The sequence below is a fragment of the Pan paniscus genome, chromosome 14, assembly GCF_029289425.2.
Source record: "Pan paniscus chromosome 14, NHGRI_mPanPan1-v2.0_pri, whole genome shotgun sequence".
In the NCBI taxonomy this organism is placed as follows: domain Eukaryota; kingdom Metazoa; phylum Chordata; class Mammalia; order Primates; family Hominidae; genus Pan; species Pan paniscus.
In genome coordinates, this window is record NC_073263.2 from 29,131,525 (window position 1) to 29,152,199 (window position 20,675).

The following is a 20,675-nucleotide window of genomic DNA, read 5'->3' on the forward strand; positions in this document are numbered from 1 at the left end:
ACCAATCGTCCACTTGTGCAGTGAGCGGCAGAGAAAGAAACAACGGCACGGTGCAAGGCCCCAGTCTCACTGGGCAGCGGCTCTGCCTACAGTGAAATACGACTTCTGAGCTTGGACTCTTTTAAAGGCCCTGGGGTCTACATCTGGCTGACCCCAGGCAGCTAGTGACACGCTGAGGATATAACTAAATTCCACCCAAAGTGACTGATCCCATGCCTGTTATCTGCAAAGCACTGTGACAACTGGGGTTTAAGAGAAATGGGCAAACCCCCAGTCCTTATTCTTGGAAAGCACAGAGTGGTGGGGTGGGGTGGGGGGTGCGAGGCTATGAACATACACTCCTGGAGCACTAGGGTCCCAAAGGAGAGTGTGGGACAAAGAAAAGGTCTGTCTCAAAAGGCCACTACTTTCATGGGGGAAAAAAGGTGGCCTTCCATCAAGAAGTACAGAGGCACAGAGCCATCTGGACACTTCCATATATCGAGCTGGAGGCCTTGGTCATAAAGACACTTTACACTCTTCTAAAATCCACAAGCTGCAGGCAATGTGACTGCTCAAGTCTGGCACAAGGGGGCCCAAGGGCCAGGGTGATGACTCAACCAGGGGTTTCAGTCCTTCAGGCCTCCATGACTTCACAATCAGAAAGCCTGAGAGCCCTGCCTCCCCGCCACGCGCTTCTGCCTACTGACTCAACAGGCTGATGGCAGAAGTTCCCAGGGACCTCTGAGGTCCCATAGACAAAGTTTACAGCCCACCACTCTAAGTCTTACAGCAAAAGCAACATTACACGGAGAGTGGTGCGGAAGGAGGCAGGGATCAGAGGTTCCCCAGGAGGAGGGAGAGGGGTGGGGAGGAGGCAGGGATCAGAGGTTCTACAGGAGGACAGAGTGGGGGAGAGGCGGGGACATGCGGGGAGGAGAGGACATGAGGCTCTACCACAGGTGCCATTCCCTGGGCTGAGCAGCCACCAACTGCAGAACAGCTTCCAGGCACAGTGGGGAAGTTGCCCAGCCAAGAACAACTGCCAACAGAGGCCCCAATGCAGGCATGGCAAAGACCACAGCATCGGGCGTCAGCCAGGTTAAAGCAACTCGGGAGCGCCGGGATCCCACCCACTCACACCACGAAGAGGCCCAAACAAATAAACAAATAACCCACAGGCCGAAAGTAGACAATGCTGTCTCAGGAAGGAACCCAGTGCGATCTTTACAGCGTGAATCTGTTGCTGAAATGGTTTGCAGTCAATAAACCGTTTTCAACTTTTAATGTCATGAGAAAACATCAAGTCCAAAAGAACATAATATAATACCAATGAGTACGTATGTGGATGTAAAATCCTAAAATATTAACTGAGATTATACGTATGTTTTTGTTGTTATTTTCTTCTTTTCCATCATTTGCTGTGTAGTCTAGAATGACATGTCACGTTTTCAATGAGAAAACAATAGTAATAACTAAAAACACCTAACATCCTGGAGCACCAGCCAAATGAAAGTCCTTTACATAGTTTACTTCATCTTTTCGCCCCCTTATCAGCTAGGCAATACTTTGCATTCTAGAGACAAAGAGACGCAGGCTTGATTACAACTCAGTAATTCTCAATGCTGGTTGCACATTAGAATCATCTGGGGAGATTTTTTAAAGTAATAATGCCTGGCCCCAGCACAAATCAAATAACTTCTATAACATTCTCCCAAGGAACGTCCCCAAGGGTATTTGACCAATGAAAGGTGCAGTTGGGGTTCAAGTCTCACTGCCTCCAAAGCCTTGAACTGCTCTTTGAATTAGATCAACAAATTCTGGGGAATGGCATGGCGGCGAGGGCAGTGGGGAGAGGGTGTAAAATACAGAAGAGGGCACAGATGGCACTGTGCCCTGTTGTAGGGGGCACAGGTGACATCACACCTGCCTCATCGGGGGGGGCCAAGCTCTTCCCACTGACTCAACTCGGCCCCCTCAAGATGCTCCCCCAGGGCAAGGGCTGCATCCTGATCATCCTTCTATGCCCCTGGCACCTAGCAGGCACCAAATAGTATTGACAGGACCACAGCACACGCAGCAGTCAGTAATCACCAATGACCTGAAATCCAGGAAGCTAACAGGGCACCCACTTTTGTCTCAGGTAATCATCACCATGACCATCAACAACTTGTGAGGGTCTTTCTATCAAAAGAGATCTTATTAGCTGAATACTGAATGGTTTCATTCACCAACGAATAAATTTGTTTCTCTAAATGAATATAAATATAAAAAGATGCTAGTTACAGATTGAAATCTAAAGCAACAGTCTTGTCTAGGAAGCCCTCTCCAAGCCCGTCTCCTCACAGGTAACCTCTGTCACAGGCTGCACCCTCTGCCCACCCCCTTCACCCCAATCAGACTATCACCCCCATGCCACTGTGGGGACCAGCTCAGGTCCCTACCACTCTTCCTGTCCAGGTTTCCATAGGCCCAAATTCATTGTGTTCAACAAGGCACAACGTCAAGGTCTCTGTTTCTATGTGTGTAAAATGGGGATGGACAGTCCTGCCACTGCAAGGTGCTGTGAGGCTCACATGAGACAATGTACTAGGAAACGCCCAGAAAACAGAACTCGCTGCTCTTCAAATGCAAAGAACCATCAGCATCACCCCATGAGTAGCTATTAATTCCTCATAATAATATTTTTCTTTTAAATCCCAATTACAACCTGTTGGTCACCTGTCTCTGCCTCACAGAAGCAGAGGGCAGACAATCCCCATCAGCTTAAGGTTCCCGTCACCAGGGTTTCCCTTCATTGAAGGCTTTGCCACAGTCACTGTAAGTACCACCTACTCCACTCAGCTCAAGTCTTCCAATTCTGTTTACTCAAATCAAAGATGACATAAAAAACGAGAAGCCAGTGGAAAAGCTATCAAGGACATCTTCACAAAAACCAGAGAACACCCGAAAAGCGTTTCCTCCTGAAGCCAGCAGGATGAGTGGAGAGTTGATGTCTTTCGACGTGTTTCCATCATCACTCGGGAGGGCGGTGCTTCATCAGGAGAGACGCCCACGCCCTGTGTGCAGAAATGTGTTACAACAAAAACAGGCATCCTATCCTATCCTATTGGAGCCAGGGCTCCTCTGACACATGCCTTTTCATCACACTTGGGCAGCATGGAAAGAAAACATCAGTCTGCACACCCTGTGGGCAGGTCCGCAGGGAGACTCTCCACTGCCTCGCAAGTGCAGCGTCAGTGAGCCAGAACCAACCAGGGAGCTGGCCCTACACAGTGGGAGCTTCCACGAAACAGGCTTTAAGTTCCCTGCCGGCACTGCATTCGGGCCTTGGAAATGGCTATGGAACTGGCTCTCACATCTCAGAAGAAACTTGTTCTTTAAACAAATTTATTCATCTATTTAAAAAGAAATGTTTTAAACAAAGTTCCCCCAAGATTAGAACACTGGCACTTTAATTTTCTGAGCCTCTAAGGTTTCCTGGGAGTTAAATTAGTTTTCTTTCCCTCCTTCTAAATATTTCCTCTTCCAAAAGCAAAAGGAGAATCAGCATTGCAAACGAGAGCAAAGCAGAGGGTTCCATGCCAACCTCACTTAATTTTCACTGGACATTCACAGACTGATATTTTCCCACTCACTCATTTATTCACTCAACAAACCTTTAATAAACCCAGGCAGCCCACCAATTCACACATAGGCCTGGGAACACCTTAATCCACAAACTCCTGGAAATTTTCACTTCTCCCCCAGTCTCCCCACCATCACGAGCAACTTTTTTTGTGAAAAAAACTTGGAACTCCTAGAAAATTCACTGGTTTGAGAGGAGACAAAGAAAAGCTATGGACAATGGGGCACAGCCCAGGAAATGACCTGAAGAACAGCCTCACAGTGAGCGGGGCCTGCTAGAAACAGCCAGCTCCACGCCACACACATGCACTGCTGCATTAAATCCCCACAAGGAAGCAATCGAGTCACAATTGCTAATCCTCTTGTAAGAATAAGAGCGCGGAGTGTAGCTGGCAGATTATATTGCCTGCTGTCACGTAACTTGTAATAGTGAAGCCAGGATTTGAACCCAGGTCATCTAATTCCTGAAACCCTATTCCCTGCCAGGTGCCAAACTGACTCAACTTTGACCAAGCTCATTCTCCCTGCTGCCTGATAATTCTTACTTTATTTGTTACCCTGTCTGAAATCCTACAAATATAAAAGAGTCATGAGTTAAGTGACAACCTCTTCTTAAATGTGATACCCCTGTAAAAATGAAGCCCATTATTATTCATGCCGTGGAGTGAATCAACGTAATCCATCCACTTCCCATCCAGCCAGCTGCTAGCCAAGACCCGCTGGCTGTGAGGTAACAGGAACTTTATCTGGAACTGAGGAAAAGTGGGTAATTTTGGCTGCAGGACCCAACTAGGGCTTCGGCGGAAAGTTGTGGAAAGGATACAGATAGCAGAGGCCTGGAAAGGGTATGTGGAAGGAAGTGGCAGATAAAGCAGATGGATTACGTGTTACATTAGAGAAAAAGTGTCAAAACAACATTATAGCAATCCTTAAAAAAAATTATAACATAAAAGTAAGTGTATACAAAGAATTGTAGTGCAGGAAGAAGTGAGGCATTTGTCTCTAGACAGAAGAAGATTATGAATGGTTCCTTCCATATTTCGACAATTTTAAAATAATGAGTATGTAATGCTTCTGAATTAAGGGAAAGAAAATCTCTTTTAATGAAATCAACAAAGAGGGAGAACAAAGGAAGGCATGAGGGTCCCAGGACAAGCCAAGCCCACCTCGAGTCTGTCTAGGAGCAGCTGATAAGCGGGTACACGGGGCTTCATTATGCTTTTCTCATTTGTGCATGTTTGGAAATTTCCAAAATTAAATGTAAAAACAAAGGACTTCGTCTGGGGCTGACCCAAAAAACACCGAAGAAACTCCACTACCTGCACCAAGTACCCTACTCCACAACCCCAGTGCCAGGACAGCCCCAAAATGCTGTAAGTGACAGCCACATGTTAACTAGTTAAAGCGTCTCTTATATGGGATTAGGTTGAGCCCTATGAAACTGTCAATATTCAGCCATATTTGATAATGACATAGAAAAACAGCCAAGAGTCACGGATGTGTAACAGGCAGACCTGTCCTTAACTCTCCCGGTGGTGTCCTGAGACACTTCTCTGGGCCTAAGTCTGAATCAATGGCAAGTCAGACTGAAAAGCAACCCTCTCTCACCCGATAGCCTCTACCAGAAAAGCTGATATGAGTACCAAAGAACAGACTTAGGAGTAGTTCACAGGCTATTCAAAAGCTGGTGCTGTCTAAAACGTTAGGCACACACGGTTAGGAGCTATACATTGGAAGGAACGCAAGTGAATTTTGCGGTTCACCCCTTCCTTACCTTTTGACAGGTAACAGCCTCACTGGGGAGATGGAACCCATGCCCGCTGGACAACAGGTGGCATGTCAGTAACCGGGCGAGGCTGGCATGCTGGTCTGTGATCTGTGACTTGGGGCAGGGCAGGGTGGCCCCTTTAGGGGTCTTCAGTGGCCAGCTAAGGGATTTACACCTTTATTTAGAAGCAAAAGTTTTAAGCAAAGGAAGAGCATCCATAAAACATGATCTTGGGCGGAACCTGGTCTATGTAAGAAACACCAGAGGGGAAAAATACAGAGCACGAGGACTTCCAGCTTCTCAAGGTCCAGCCTTCTCCTTTTTGGTAGGAAATCAATATGCTTGCCTTACAGCACAATATTTTAATCCAACTAATATAACACCTTTGCGTAAGCAAATGCTGTGACCTTTCATATTGATCTATTTGTTCCCCGGTCCCTGTTTTATTCTCAAAGAGCCCTGACACACACATAAAACACACACCCGTAGTTACCATGGGGATTATCTACGCAGTTCATGTCATGCACAAGTAATTCCCACCAGGAAATGCCACATTTTATGGTAGGTCTTCCTGCCCTACTCACAACCACACCTTTTTAATGGTGACCAGAATTTCAGACACTCACTCCAGAAGGAACACACTTTTAATCTGACTTCTAATCTGAAAGGAATGTCACAGCCTCTTGGCCTGGCTGACCACCTTGCCTGTCTTCAGTCTTCAACAAGTACTGGTTGTACTTTTCTAATGAGGAGGCCTCCTCTTTACATGGAGCGGACGTGCTAGTGGGCACTAAGAGAATAGCCTCTATCAGAGAGGAGAATGTGATTCAATTTACCTGAAATTCCTTTCAGGTATCTGGAAACAAATGGCCAATTGCCCGCATGCTCGCCTGAATGATCAAAGACCGGGAGAAAACCGTACCCATGGACCAGGAGAAAGCCAGCGAAGAACAAGGCAGCCCAGGATGCGGGACCAGTGCCATTCCTTCCCACCGCATGAGAGTGCCAGAGGGGGTGAAGGGTGGAGTGGCCCTTTCAGCACACCACATGGTCCATATTTTATCATCTGTCACAGGCAGTGCCACCTGCATTGCTTTCATCAAAGACGCCAGACCAATACCATGACCACACACTGTCACTCTGGGGTGCCACCCCAACTTGACCCCGGAGCCAGCCCCTCAATATGCCAACATTCAACTCAAATGTTCCAAACCGGGCATAATCAAAATTGTTCCTTTTTTGGTTATGGCTTTGTGACAGTCAGACTCTACATTTTCACAGAATCAGGAGAAAAGGAGAGCACAGGTTACATCTATTGTTTGTTTGTTTTTTGAGATGGAGTCTTGCTCTGTCGCCCAGGCTGGAGTGCAGGGGCACCATCTCAGCTCACTGTAGCCTCCGCCTCCTGGGTTCAAGCAATCCTCCCACCTCAGCCTCCTGAGTAGCTGGGACTAGAGGCACACATCACCACACCCAGTTAATTTTTGTATTTTTTTAGTAGAGACGGGGTTTCACCATGTTGGCCAGGCTGGTCTTGAACAACCCCAAGTGATCCACCCACCTCAGCCTCACAAAGTCCTGGGATTACAGGTGTGAGCAACCATGCCCAGCCACTTCTATTGTTTTTTAAGGAATTCTTAAAGGCTGAAAAGAGACATTTTAACATATGCCCCAAATAATATTCTCTGCAGTCTCCACTGCCACAGAAAAACCTACTGTAAGGACCTCTTGCCTGCTAAAAGTTCACTGACATGCCAGTCATCTGAGACCCAAGACCACATTTTCGTATACAAACAACATGACAAAACTGCAGTTAAATTCCAAGGCAGCTCACAAAAAGCCATTTAACCCACCTCGCTCCTAAAGTCGGACTGGGCACTCTGGAGCCACCCACCAGCCATTAGGGCCAGTGATGGCTCAGGGCATCCATGCCGGCTGCAAGGGTAAATGAGTCCTGTGGGGCTGTGACCCTGTAGAAGACTTAAAATCAGGGACGAATGTAGAAAAAAAATCAAGGAGCAAAATAATTTCTTATAAAAATAGACAGCAGATGGAAATCACTTTTCAACTCCCCCTTTCAAGGATTAAGGAAAGGTGACCTGTGCTGGGCTGGCTTGATGAGACAAGCAGCCATGCTGGGGAAGCCCACGTGACAACCAACTGCAGATGGCTTCTGGGAGATGCAGGCAGCTGCTAGGAACTGCGAGTGGCCTCTGGGAGCGGACAGCAGCCTGCATGTCGGCCAAAAAGAGGCCAGGACTCAGTCCTACAACTAGAGAACCTGAATTCAGCCAACAACCTGAGGGAATGTGGAAGAGGACACTTCTCCAGTCAAGCCTCCAGATGAAAACCAAGCCCAGGCCAGCATCCAGACTGTAGCCCTGTGAGACCCCAAGCATAGGCCCCAGCTGAGCTCTGACTCCTGCTGATTCCTGGCCCACAGAAACATTGAGAAAGTAAGATGTGTGTTGTTTTAAGCCAGAGAAACAGATGACTAATAAATGGTCCAAACACTCTTGTGTGATAATGAGTGAACTGGTGTTCATTTGCTCACGGAATCCTTGGGGGGCTAAGAACCAGAGCAGCAACCTTTCTTTAATACATTGCTTCAATGGTGGGGATAACCACAACTTCGCCTGAAGCTATTTCGTCTTAATGGAGTCTGAATAATTTGAAAGTAATTTCCTCCTCCTGGAAAAATGGCATACATTAAGTAGCTGTTATTTCATTTTTTAAAAAATTGGGTGATCTTCCTTGGGCCATGGTCGTAGGAAGTTATGGGAGCTATAAAGATGAGACCACACATCGTCCCTGCCCTCAGAGTGCACAGTCTGGAAAGAAAGAAGCAAGCAAGTAACTGTTCATAATGATCGATCCATGCAACAACCACCTATTATGCACCTACTCTGTGCCCTCCCTCTTTGCAGAGGCTGAGGAAGAGCAGGGAACAGAACAGAAGAGAGAAGACAGAATGTGATAAACCAAACAACAAGTGTGGCCAAGACCGAAAGGCCTCCAGGAGATGTGGCACCTATGTTACCATCTGGCACCTGGCCTGATTCTCTTCAACAGGAAAAGATGACATCATGGCGGTGCCCAGTAAGCCATAAATTCCCCCAAATCAGACAGGGTTCAAGACTTGTGCCCCAACACCACCCAAGGGCTTCCCCTCACAGCTTGATAATGCACTGCCCAGCCCAAGAAGCGGAAGACTCTGACTTAGGCTATTCACTCAGGTGTCAACGCCCAGCCCCAGTGTTAGGTAACACCGGAAGATGTTCTAAAATAGTCTGTTAAGACAGCAGAAACACATCTGACTGGGGCGGCGCGGGGAAGAATGCAGAATGAACTCACTCTAATTTAAGTCATGCTACTAATTAAGCACCTAAACAGGGAAGGAAAGAAAAGGGTGCTCAAGGCTCACACACCCCAACACACAGTGGCTTCTGGCCTGTGCAGAATGTCCTCCCACTTCCCTGCTGGCCAGCAGCTAATTTTACCCACCGCCTTTGGGAAGGTGCACCTGGTAATTCTGCACCTTTGTTTCTGACATTGACAAGGTAGTAGCAGCCTCATAAACAAGGTGCTTACTTATAGCCTAATCCTCCCCAGGAACTTGAAGCTTATGGGCAGCCCCTCCTTCCTCCTTAATTCTTATTTCAAGGCAGGCTGCTCAAAGTTGCTTACATGTGGCAAAGGTCACTGGCTATATCCCCCAGAAGTCCTTCTGATTAAGAACTCTGTGTGGGCTGCTGAGCCTAAATATGTGTGCATTCCTAATATAGCCATAGTCTCAGAATTAACGATATGAACTGCCTCAAATGACTGTTAGGAATGTAAGAGAGTGGGAGACAAGTCAGGTGAGGGTCGTTACACACACACACACACACACACACACTTTCCCTCAACTAAAGAGTTTTCCCTCTATTTTTTGTGATAAAATATCAATGATAATGATGAAGACTCCATACTCAGTAAACATTTTTAGTTTAATGGAAAAATGACCAGAGCAATTAGTTTAAAGTATTTTATAGTGGAACTCTTTTTCCCAAATGTTGGGAACAGTCCCCCAAATCTGGCCAAAAACTGGCCCCAAAACTGGCCATAAACAAAATCTCTGCAGCACTGTGACATGTCCATGATGGCCATGACGCCCACATTGAAGGTCGTTGGTTTACCGGAATGAGGGCAAGGAACACCTGGCCCACCGAGGACGGAAAACCACTTAAAGGTGTTCCTAAACCACAAACATTATCAAGAGCGATCTGTGCCTTAAGGACATGTTCCTGCTGCAGATAACTAGCCAGACCCATCCCTTTGTTTCCCGTAAGGAATACTTTTAGTAAATCTATAATCTATAGAAATAATGCTTATCACTGGCTTGCTGTCAATAAATATGTGGGTAAATCTCTGTTCGAGGCTCTCAGCTCTGAAGGCCGTCAGCCCCAATTTCCCACTCCACATTCTATATTTCTGTGTGTGTTTCTTCAATTCCTCTAGCGCCGCTGGGTTAGGGTCTCCGACCAAGCTGGTCTCGGCACCCAAACTACATCCTATGCCAAACCCAAATAGAAGAATCAGATAAAAATGAAGCTACTCATATTTAAAGAGAGTTAGGGGACAGACAGCCTCACTGGCCAGCCTTGACCGCCCCCCTGCCCCACTTGGCTCTTATGCCCACTTGGAATTAACTCTCAAGCTGCAAGGAACAGCCTGAAATACCACTGCCCTAGAGCAGATGGTTACAGCGCCTAAACCAAGAACGAGTTACAGCAGAATTCCTAAGTAAAAGGGAGAGAAAGAGGAGTAAGGAGAAGAGTGAGAAGAATGGGAGCAAGATGAAAAGTTCTGGGGCAGGAAGAAAACTGGAAGCAGCCCTTGACCTTGAGAAGTGCAAAGACTCCAAGAGTCACAGAGAGAAACATGGCAGGACGCATCACAGCCGCTGTGCTGCAAGCCAGTGCCCAGGAGCTGGGTGGCATACAGAGCACGAGACACAGCGCCCAACGTCCACGCCAGGAATGATGAGGGACAGCTCCAGGCTGATCCTTCCCCAGAGCCTACCCTGGTGACCAGGCCTCAGGGACAGAAGGCCTGGCCAGCCGTAGGATATGAAGAGTTCTGTCTGAAGGAAATGCAGGAATTTAAGGAACACACTAAAGTGAAAAGACAAGCTTGTTTTCTGCTGGGTCAATGGGTCTGGACAGGTAGCCACATGAGTCTGAAAAATTACAGCATTTGGAAATCTAAAAAAGAAGACAACTGGGGGTTTTAGTTGACAGTTAACTTAAAAAGTCAACAGACAACTAGCAGTCTAAATGAATAACATATTCTAGTACAAAACAGAATAACATATATTCTGCTGTCGTGCTGACAGGCAGACTGTACCTGGAATATGACGGGAAGCCTCACCACCTTCTCACCAGAGGACAGCCTCGATCTTGCAGCAAAGATGTCTTAGGAGGGATACAAGGAAGGTTTCAGAATCCTGAAAGGCAAGGAAGAGCCATCAGATATGTTCAGTTTCAACCTCAGAATCTCTAAGTCTGTGGCTGGTACAGTGAAAACGGATTCAGCTCAGCCCTGCAGCGGGAAGCACATGCCACCTTAACAGCAACTGAAGACAGGGTTGACGGCAAAGGGGCCCACCATGGGGCATCATCGGGGGAATTCAGGGAGAAGATGGAGAGCCAGACTAGATGCCCTCCGCACCAGAGATTCCACCGCTTTACCTCTGAAACTGACTCTCATATTTCAAAGAGGAAGAGAGAAAAGCGTCACACTGGCAATTTCCACAAATCTAGGGCACAGTCGTAGGCATGCAAAAGCTCTGAGGCCCCGGTCAGGGGCCATGAAGGGGAACGAGTCCGCTCCTGACACTGGTATTGACCAGCAAGGCCAGCAGGGGCAGAAAACCTTAGCTGGTGTCTTCTGAAAACACTTGGACTCCAATTCGTACAATCGAGAATTTGGTGATGGAGTTCTATGGGTACTATTAACAGCTGCCATGGCAGCACAAAGCATACATGTGCCCATAACACCAAGAGTCTCAGCATGGGCAGAAGGTTATCCTAAATCTGGGATGCAGGACCTTGTTGCCTTGGAATGGAATCGTGCTGGCCAGTGACTGGGAGTACCTGGTGTGAACACAGCCTGAGGACACGCTACGAAGAACCTCATAGATGCATGGCATATAAAGTCCTTTGTTTTCTAAATCTTACCATTTACACTCTGCACAGATTCTTGCACTCACCCAGGAGCTGAAGAGGTTTAATTAAGCTGTCTGAAATATGATTTGCACCTAATGTGAACCCAGACAAGATTATCATTACACAAAAAATGCACATAAAGATGCTAATCAACAGCTACAGTTTTATAACTTAGACAGCAGCAAACCAGATTTCCCACAATTGGAATCTTATTCTATTCCCACCTACGTCATCTTTCATACATTGATATTTCATCCCACACTGATATTTCATTCCTTTTCACTTTCTATGTTGAAAATGTCAAACCTACAGAAGTTGAATGAATACTTACTCTTTATCTACACTTCCCAATATTTAATGTTTTGCCATATTTGCTTTATCCCTCTTTAGACAAATATATGCTTTCCTCATGACCATCGTGATAAGCAAGCTATAGCCACCATGACAACTGACCTCTACATATGTCAATAAGTAACTGCTAAGAATTACATTGTGTTACCAAACTGTAATGCCATGATCACACCAGTGGAACTGAACATTAATTCAACAGTATTTAAAACACAGTCCACAATCAAATGTCCCTAACTGTCAATTACTGCTATTTCTTGATGCTCTATCATGTACCATGAGAGCACCGAGAACAATGAAGGTTGATAAAGTCAGGCTCACAGCCCACCAGGAACACAGCATCCTGGTGCCCCACTGCAGGGTGGCTGCCAAGGGGCCATGATTGGGATTCGTAGTTTAAAAAGTTAACTCTGGAAAAAAAAAGGGGGGGTGCAGAATCTAGAAGGGAAACAACTGACAACATTTGCTGCGAGTGATAAAATTTGAGCTTTCAAGAAAAAAATGGGAATTTCAGAAAACTTGTATTCATCATCAAGATGTGGACAGCTCCCTAAAAGTTGAATTTTCTGATGACACTGGGGGTGATGTTAACAAATGGGATATTTTAAAAATATATGATGAAATGTGCCAGCATTTGGAAGATCCACGTAATTCAGTAAAACAGTAATTCAGTAAAACAGAATCCTAAATGTGCAGACTGATTTGAAGTGCAGGACAGACCCATTATTTTAGAACAAAGAGCTTACCGAGATGGCTTCAGATTCCACAGTGGAACCCACTATTGCCTGTGGAGTTTTAATGTAGTATCAAGAAAGAATATCTACAATTGCCTGAAAAGGCCACTAAAGTGTTCCTCCCTTTCTAGGTACATCCCTGTGAAGCCATATTTTCCTTATATACTTCAACTAAAACAACATGTCCAAACTGACTGAATGCAGAAGCACATATATGAATCCAGCTGCCATAAGCTAAACATTAAAGACACTGGCAAATATGTAAAACAATGCCACTCTTCTCACTGATTTTTTTTTTTGTTCTGGAAAATAGCTATTTTTCATAAAAATGTTACTTATAGTAACACAAAATGGGTTAATCCTTGTTATTTTAGGTAAATTAAGACATTTATTTCAAGTTGTTCTAAATTTTAATTTTTTTTTTTTAGACAGGGTCTCACTCTGTCACCCAGGCAACAGAATGCAGTGGCACAATCTTGGCTCACTGCTGCCTCGACCTCCCTAGACTCAGGTGATTCTCCCACATCAGCCTCCCAAGTAGCTGGGACTACAGGTGCACACCACCACGCCTGGCTAATTTTTGTATTTTTTGTAGAAACAGGGTTTCGCCACATTGCCCAGGTTGGTCTCAAATTCCTCAGCTCAAGCAATCCACCTGCCTCAGCCTCTCAAAGTGCTGGGATTACAGAGGTATGCCACTGCACCCGGCCTAAATTTTAATTTCCAATTCATAAGTATTGATAGACACAACCCACATAAGCAAAGCTTCTTGGAGTCCTCCATACTCTTTAAGGGTGTCAGAGGGGTTCCAGACCCAACAGTTTGAGAACCACTGCTTGTAAGGTTGCCCAGTGAAATGAACACAGCCAAGCTTAATATATGCTCAACAGGAAGAACGCTGCTCTCCTGCCTCTTAGGCATGAATTCAGCAGCCTGCCGCAGTAACGCTTGCTCCAGTCATAGTCTCCTGTCGTGGTATAAAAGCAGTTAATGCTAAACTTAAAAGTCTAAAGAAAGGCATGCCATATGTTAAGCCAGGATGAACTCATCAGGATTAATGGGACTGGAATGCATAGCAAATAAATTCATTAACACTGCTTTTCTTTAATTCAAGAATGTTCCAACCAATTTATTGTAATTTTTGAGATTTGAAAATTCCTTTGTTAAAAGCAGAGTAATGCAATGCTACGCCTCAGACGTAAAGAGTTTAATTCCATTTGTTTCATAAATATTGCAAGCAGCATTCCAACACTACTCTTGATGGGCTTCCAGGGGTATGTGGGGACTATAAAAGCGTGATTGTGACACCATGCGGCTATATTATAATACAGTCATGTGTCATGACTTAATGACAGGGATGTGTTCTGAGAAATGCACCTTTAGGTGATTTCATCCTTGTGTGAACATCCTGGAGTGTACTTAGAGTGTACTGACAGAAACCTAGGTGGGATAGCCTACTGCACACCTAGGCTGCATGGGATAGCCTTGGCTCCTAGCCTACAAACCTGTACAGCATGTTACTGTACTGAATACTGTAGGCAACAGTCACACAATGGTAAGTATCTGTGAATGGAAACATAGAAAAGGTATAGCAAGAATAAGATACAAAAGATAAAAATTGGTACCATGAACTTACCATGAACGAAGGCTGCAGGACCGCAAGTTGCCCTGAGTGTCAATGAGTGAGGGGGGAGTGAATGTGAATGAGGGGGAGTGAATATGAGTGGGGGGGACTGAATGTGAATGAGGAGGAGAGTGAATGTGAGTGAGGAGGAGTGAATGTGAGGGGGGAGTGAATATGAGTGAGGGAGGAGTGAATGTGAATGAGGGGGAAAGTGAATGTGAGGGGGAGTGAATGTGAGTGAGGGGGAGTAAATGTGTATGGGGGGGAGTGAATGTGAGTGGGGGGAGTGAATGTGAGTGAGGGGGAGTGAATGTGAGTGAGGGGGAGTGAATGTGTATGGGGGGAAGTGAATGTGAGTGGGGGGAGTGAATGTGAGTAGGGGGGAGTGAATGTGAGTGAGGGGGGAGTGAATGTGAATGAGGGGGAGTGAATGTGAATGAGGGGGAAAGTGAATGTGAGTGAGGGGGAGTGAATGTGAGGGGGGAGTGAATATGAGTGAGGGAGGAGTGAATATGAGTGAGGGAGGAGTGAATGTGAATGAGGGGGAAAGTGAATGTGAGGGGGGAGTGAATATGAGTGAGGGAGGAGTGAATGTGTATGGGAGGGAGTGAATGTGAGTGGGGGGAGTGAATGTGAGTAGGGGGGAGTGAATGTGAGTGAGGGGGGAGTGAATGTGAATGAGGGGGAGTGAATGTGAATGAGGGGGGAAGTGAATGTGAGTGAGGGGGAGTGAATGTGAGTAGGGGGGAGTGAATGTGAGTGAGTGGGGAGTGAATGTGAATGAGGGGGAGTGAATGTGAGTGAGGGGGAGTGAATGTGTATGAGGGGGGAGTGAATGTGAGTGAGGGGGAGTGAATGTGTATGAGGGGGGAGTGAATGTGAGTGGGGGGGAGTGAATGTGAGTAGGGGGGAGTGAATGTGAGTGAGGGGGAGTGAATGTGAATGAGGGGGAGTGAATGTGAATGAGGGGAAAGTGAATGTGAGTGAGGGGGAGTGAATGTGAATGAGGGGGAAAGTGAATGTGAGTGAGGGGGAGTGAATGTGAATGAGGGGGAGTGAATGTGAGTGAGGGGGATTGAATCTGAATGAGGGGGGAGTGAATGTGAGTGAGGGGGAGTGAATCTGAATGAGGGGGGAGTGAATGTGAGTGAGGGGGGAGTGAATGTGAGTGAGGGGGAGTGAATGTGAGTGAGGGGGAGTGAATCTGAATGAGGGGGGAGTGAATGTGAGTGAGGGGGGAGTGAATGTGAGTGAGGGGGAGTGAATGTGAGTGAGGGGGGAGTGAATGTGAGTGAGGGGGGAGTGAATGTGAGTGAGGGGGAGTGAATGTGAGTGAGGGGGAGTGAATCTGAATGAGGGGGGAGTGAATGTGAGGGGGAAGTGAATGTGAGTGAGGGGGGAGTGAATGTGAGTGAGGGGGAGTGAATGTGAGTGAGGGGGAGTGAATGTGTATGGGGGGGAGTGAATGTGAGTGGGGGGAGTGAATGTGAGTAGGGGGGAGTGAATGTGAGTGAGGCGGGAGTGAATGTGAGTGAGGGGGGAGTGAATGTGAGTGAGGGGGAGTGAATGTGAGTGACGGGGAGTGAATGTGAAGGCCTAGGACATGACTGCACACTGCTGGAGACTTGAGGAACACTGTACACTGAAGCTACACTAAATGTGTAAAAAATATTTTTCCTTCTTCAGTCATAAATTAAGCTTAGCTTACCGCAACATTTTTACTTTACAAACTTTTTTGTAACTCTTTTTTTTTTTTTGAGATGGAGTCTCGCTCTGTCGCTCAGGCTGGAGTGCAGTGGCGCGATCTCGGCTCACTGCAAGCTCCGCCTCCCAGGTTCACGCCATTCTCCTGCCTCAGCCTCCCAAGAAGCTGGGACTACAGGCGCCCGCCACCGTGCCCGGATAATTTTTTGTATTTTTAGTAGAGACAGGGTTTCACCGTGTTAGCCAGGATGGTCTCAATCTCCTGACCTCGTGATCCGCCCGCCTCGGCCTCCCAAAGTGCTGGGATTACAGGTGTGAGCCACTGCGCCCGGCCCTTTTTTAAAAACTCTTACTTTTTCATAATAACACAGCTTAAAACACAAAACATTACACAGAAGTACAAAAATATTTTTATGTCCTTATTCTATAAGCTTTTTCTATTTTGAATTTTTTTGTTTTTGTTTTTTTTTTACTTTTTCAACTTTTTTCTTAAAAACCAAGATGCAGACAAACACATTAGCCTGGGCCTACACATAGCCAGGATGATCAATGTCACCGTCTTCCACCTCTACGTCTTGTCCCACTGGAAGGTCTTCAGGGGCAGGAACACACAAGGAGCTGTGATCTCCTGTGATAACAATGCCTTCTTCTGAAATACTTCCTGAAATACCTGCCTGAGGCGATTTTACAGTTAACTTTTCTTGTAAGTAGGACTACACGCTAAAATAACGATAAATAGTATAGTAAATACATAGTATTTAAATATATACATAATATATACATACATATATTACATTAATTATATTACATTAATATATACATATATATTACTATGTATGTATGTATTACCATTACATAGTAAAAACCCAATAACACAGTCATTTATTATCAAGGATTATGTACCGTACCTAATTGCATGTGCTATACTTTTAGATGGCTGGCAATGCAGTATGTCTGTTAACCCCAGCACCACCAAAAACACATGAGTAACGTGTAGCAGGACAATGTCACAAAGGCTAAGACATCAATAAGCAACAGGAATTTTTCAGATCTATTATAACCTTATGGAACTACTGTCATAGATGAGGTCTATAATCAACCAAAACATCATTATGGGGCTCATGACTGTATATTTACAGTGGACACCTGGCAGGCCAAGAGAAAATCCGTGCATAAAATAACCCCAAAATATCAGAAAACATATCCCACTGAACGATTTATAAATCAAAAGGAGTCAGGTCTTTCCACTAAGTACACTTATAAGAACCACTAAAAAAATCTTTAAATTTATTTTATTAAACATAATGCCCAACTTTTTGGCAACTTACAAAGCAGTTTCGCCTGTTCTTATCCTATTCTTCATTCAACAGTTATGTACTGAGTGCCAGGTGTAGTTCCAGAAACTGGGGATGCAGCAGTGAACTAACTAGACCAAAATCCCCATCTTTGAGGAGTTAATGTTCTATTAATGGGAATGCCTCTTCAAAAACTAAGAACGGACCAAACACTAATGAAGGCAGCACACTTCTCATCTCCTAAAGTAACTGCATGAAACAAGGAGAAACAGAATGAACCCCAACTATACACACAGGTGCTCCTTCCCAGCAGGAGGTCGACGTCACAGTTAGTGGTGATGCGCTGAGGGGGTATCAAGAATGAAGCTACAAGGGACCACAGTTCAAGGCAGTGGGGAGAACTCTGTGAAGTCAACCAATAGCTACAACCAATGATTCTGGTGACAGTCAAGCCCTTTGGGATGGCCAGATTCCTGTGGAACAGCCCAGGCAGCTCCCGAGGGGATATGTCGGGGGTGTCAGAGTGTTGTAAAAAGAGGGGGTTTCTAGTCTGAAAAGGCAAACTACAATTAGTTTAATTTATCCTTTGACATAAATATTGTCTTGAAATTTCCATGAGTTTTTTGTTAAAAGCATTGGGCTAAGAGACTGAAATAACTTTTCTGTTCAAGGAGAGTGATGGAGGACAGAAATCAAAACCTAATGTGCACAATAAAGACCTCAGCATCCCTGGAACCAAAAGGGCAGGCCCCAGGCATCACCGAAGAATCCAGAACTGCCCTCTGAGGCTCTCAAGGTCTGAGGCCCTTCTGCCACTTTTGTGATGGGCCCCACACATGGCACCACCGGACTGCATCAATGGCTGACCATCCCAGCGGCTGTTCTGCAGACACACTGAAAGCTGCAATTCCCAAAGGGTTTTCTGGACCACAGAAACGGGGGCATCCCCTCTGTCCTTGAGCCTTCCAGTCCTGAAAGTCCAAATCTTAGATTTATCCAGACTCTTGTTAACTGCAGTAATACAGAGTAATGGCAAGGCTCACAAATGGACGGTACTAGAAACCAAAACTGTCAAGTATCACGTTCCCCTGCATTCCTGACGGACCCACACTTCCTGACTTCCGTAGTTCCATCCCAGCATAGCATATTCTCAGCCTGCCAGTTTCCCAATGATCACGCCCTGTCCTTCACCTGATGACAGTGAATGTTCCAGCTGTTACTCAACAGTTCCCAGGCAAACTCATAGAATGGATTCGTCTCCACGTGAGAATGTCAATAGTTCTTCCCCTACTTTCTTTAAGATTATTTCATTTTATATTTCACATTGACAGACAAAATTGTATGTATTTACTATGTACAACATGATATTTTAAAGTGTATACACAGGTTGGGTGTCTCTGATCCAAAAATCCAAAATCTGAAATGCTTCAAAATCTGAAACTTTGAGCACCAACATGATGCTCAAAGGAAACGCTCGCTGGAGCATTTTCAGTTTCAGACTTTTTTGGATTAGGAATGTCCAACTGGTAAGTATAATGCAAATAGTTCAATCTGAAAAAATCCCGAATCCGAAATGATTCTGGTTCCAAGCATTTTGGATAAGGTATCCTCAACCGGTACACTGTGAAATGACTGAACCTGGCCAACTAACATATGCGTTACCTCGCACAGTTATCATTGTTGTGGTATTCTCCTAATTTCTAATATCTGTCATGGTTCCACTGTTATTTGGAACCTATACCAGTTCCTGTCCAATCCCTGAGGCAGCAATAAAATGTAAATGCAAAAGCTGTTGAAAAGACCACACAATCTATATAACATTTGTGGTTCTACAATACTTACTAGCGGGTGGGAGATTACAAATGCTAAAGGAAACGTGGTCAAGGAAGAAACAGTAAGATATTTATCCTACCTCCAGCCCTTCAATAATTAAAATTACTCCAGCTCATTTTGCACCCAGGAAAAGACCATTTGGCTCAAAATTGCATGATTCATCCTTCCTTTGAGATGCAAAATACTCTGAGAAAAGGCTACAAACTCCTTCTGTGCTGTGCACTGCAAAAGGCTAGAGAAAGCCATTCTAACCAACTGGTGTAAATCTAATGATGGCTCCAAAAGGGGCAACGAGAGAGGCCGGGAGGACAGAGTCGGGGGCTGCAGTGCAGTGGCTCTCAACTGGGGGTGACTCTGTCCCTGAAGGACACCTGACAATGTCTGGAGACATTTTAGGTTGTCGCAATTGAAGGATGGTGGTCAACTAGCAGGCAGAGGCTAAGGATACAGCTAAATCCTACCATGCACAGGGTAGTTCCCTCAACAAAGAATGATCCATGATGTGCCAAGGTAGAGAAAGCCTGCCTTACCGTGTGCAACGGTGGACGGCAAAATGTTCTACAAATTTACTTGAGTGGGTTTTTTGATGTTTCACTATTTAAATTGTAATATTAAAAATTACAAATATTGTCTGCAAAATAGGCACAAACATATTTACAGGAAAGCGAAACTTTGTCATCACACCCCTGGAGAACACCCTCGATGTCCCTGAACCAGATAGTGAATAACTAAGAAGAAACAGGGGAAGAACAGCAGTAAAGGATGAAAAGACGTAGGAGACGAAGACAAGTTTCCCATCGGAATGAATCCAGGCTCTGGTTTCTAAGAGTGAAACTGACAGCTTGTCCAACTGTTGGGGATGCCTTCGCCCTGCAGGCAGCATGGAGAAGATGGGCAGCTTGAAGAGACGGGACTGCCAGCACTACCCTGTGCTGTCATGGGTCTCCCAGCACATGCAGGGATACCCATCCCCACTTTATGGATGAGATGCTGATGCTCAGGAAAGGTAGCTCAACTCTGAAACTAAGGCACCACTGCCAATTTATTAAAAAGTCCTCCTGTCACAAAAAAGACAGGGTTTTGGTGCTCCTGGGGGAAGGCCATCTTTAGCCGGTGAGAGGCAGTTTTCACCATGGGGAGGGCAGCTTCTCTCCAAGTGATGCTCTGCCGGCCAATGAGAATTTAAAAACACCAAGTCCTAAGCTCGGAGAGCTGGAAGGACCACACAGTCACGGAATGCCAGAATCCTCTCAAGACGGTAAAAGGAAAACCATGACTAACACAGGAAAATAGTGGGGAGAAAGAGGAAGGGAGGACAAGGGCTGGAGGAAGGGGTGGTCTGGAAGAATACACTGATTTTCCACTCAGTCATTTCCCGCCTTCCATTTGACATGCTCTCACCAACTATCCTGCACAGCTCACCTCTGGCTCAGCCGACAATAAATGCACCCGTGAAGTCAGTTATAGGCCCACTGACAATAATAATAACAAAGGCTAACACTGCTATTAAGTGCCTTCGATGCACCAGTGCCCTCTCCTAAGGCACTTCTTCTT

General features: G+C 45.6%; 1 protein-coding gene across 4 annotated transcripts in view; it reads right to left on the reverse strand.

Moving 5' to 3' along the window:
• The window catches only part of SLC7A1 (solute carrier family 7 member 1), an 85,501-nt gene that overhangs the window by 33,411 nt on the left and 31,415 nt on the right, over nt 1–20,675 (reverse strand). For 3 of the 4 annotated variants that reach the window (XM_034936508.3, XM_034936510.3, XM_003818324.5), the window contains exon 2: nt 10,763–10,862. The exons of the other annotated variant lie outside the window; for it this stretch is intronic. The gene's annotated coding sequence lies outside the window, so the exon portion shown is untranslated. The remainder of the gene's footprint in view (nt 1–10,762; nt 10,863–20,675) is intronic. 4 annotated transcript variants of the gene reach the window in all.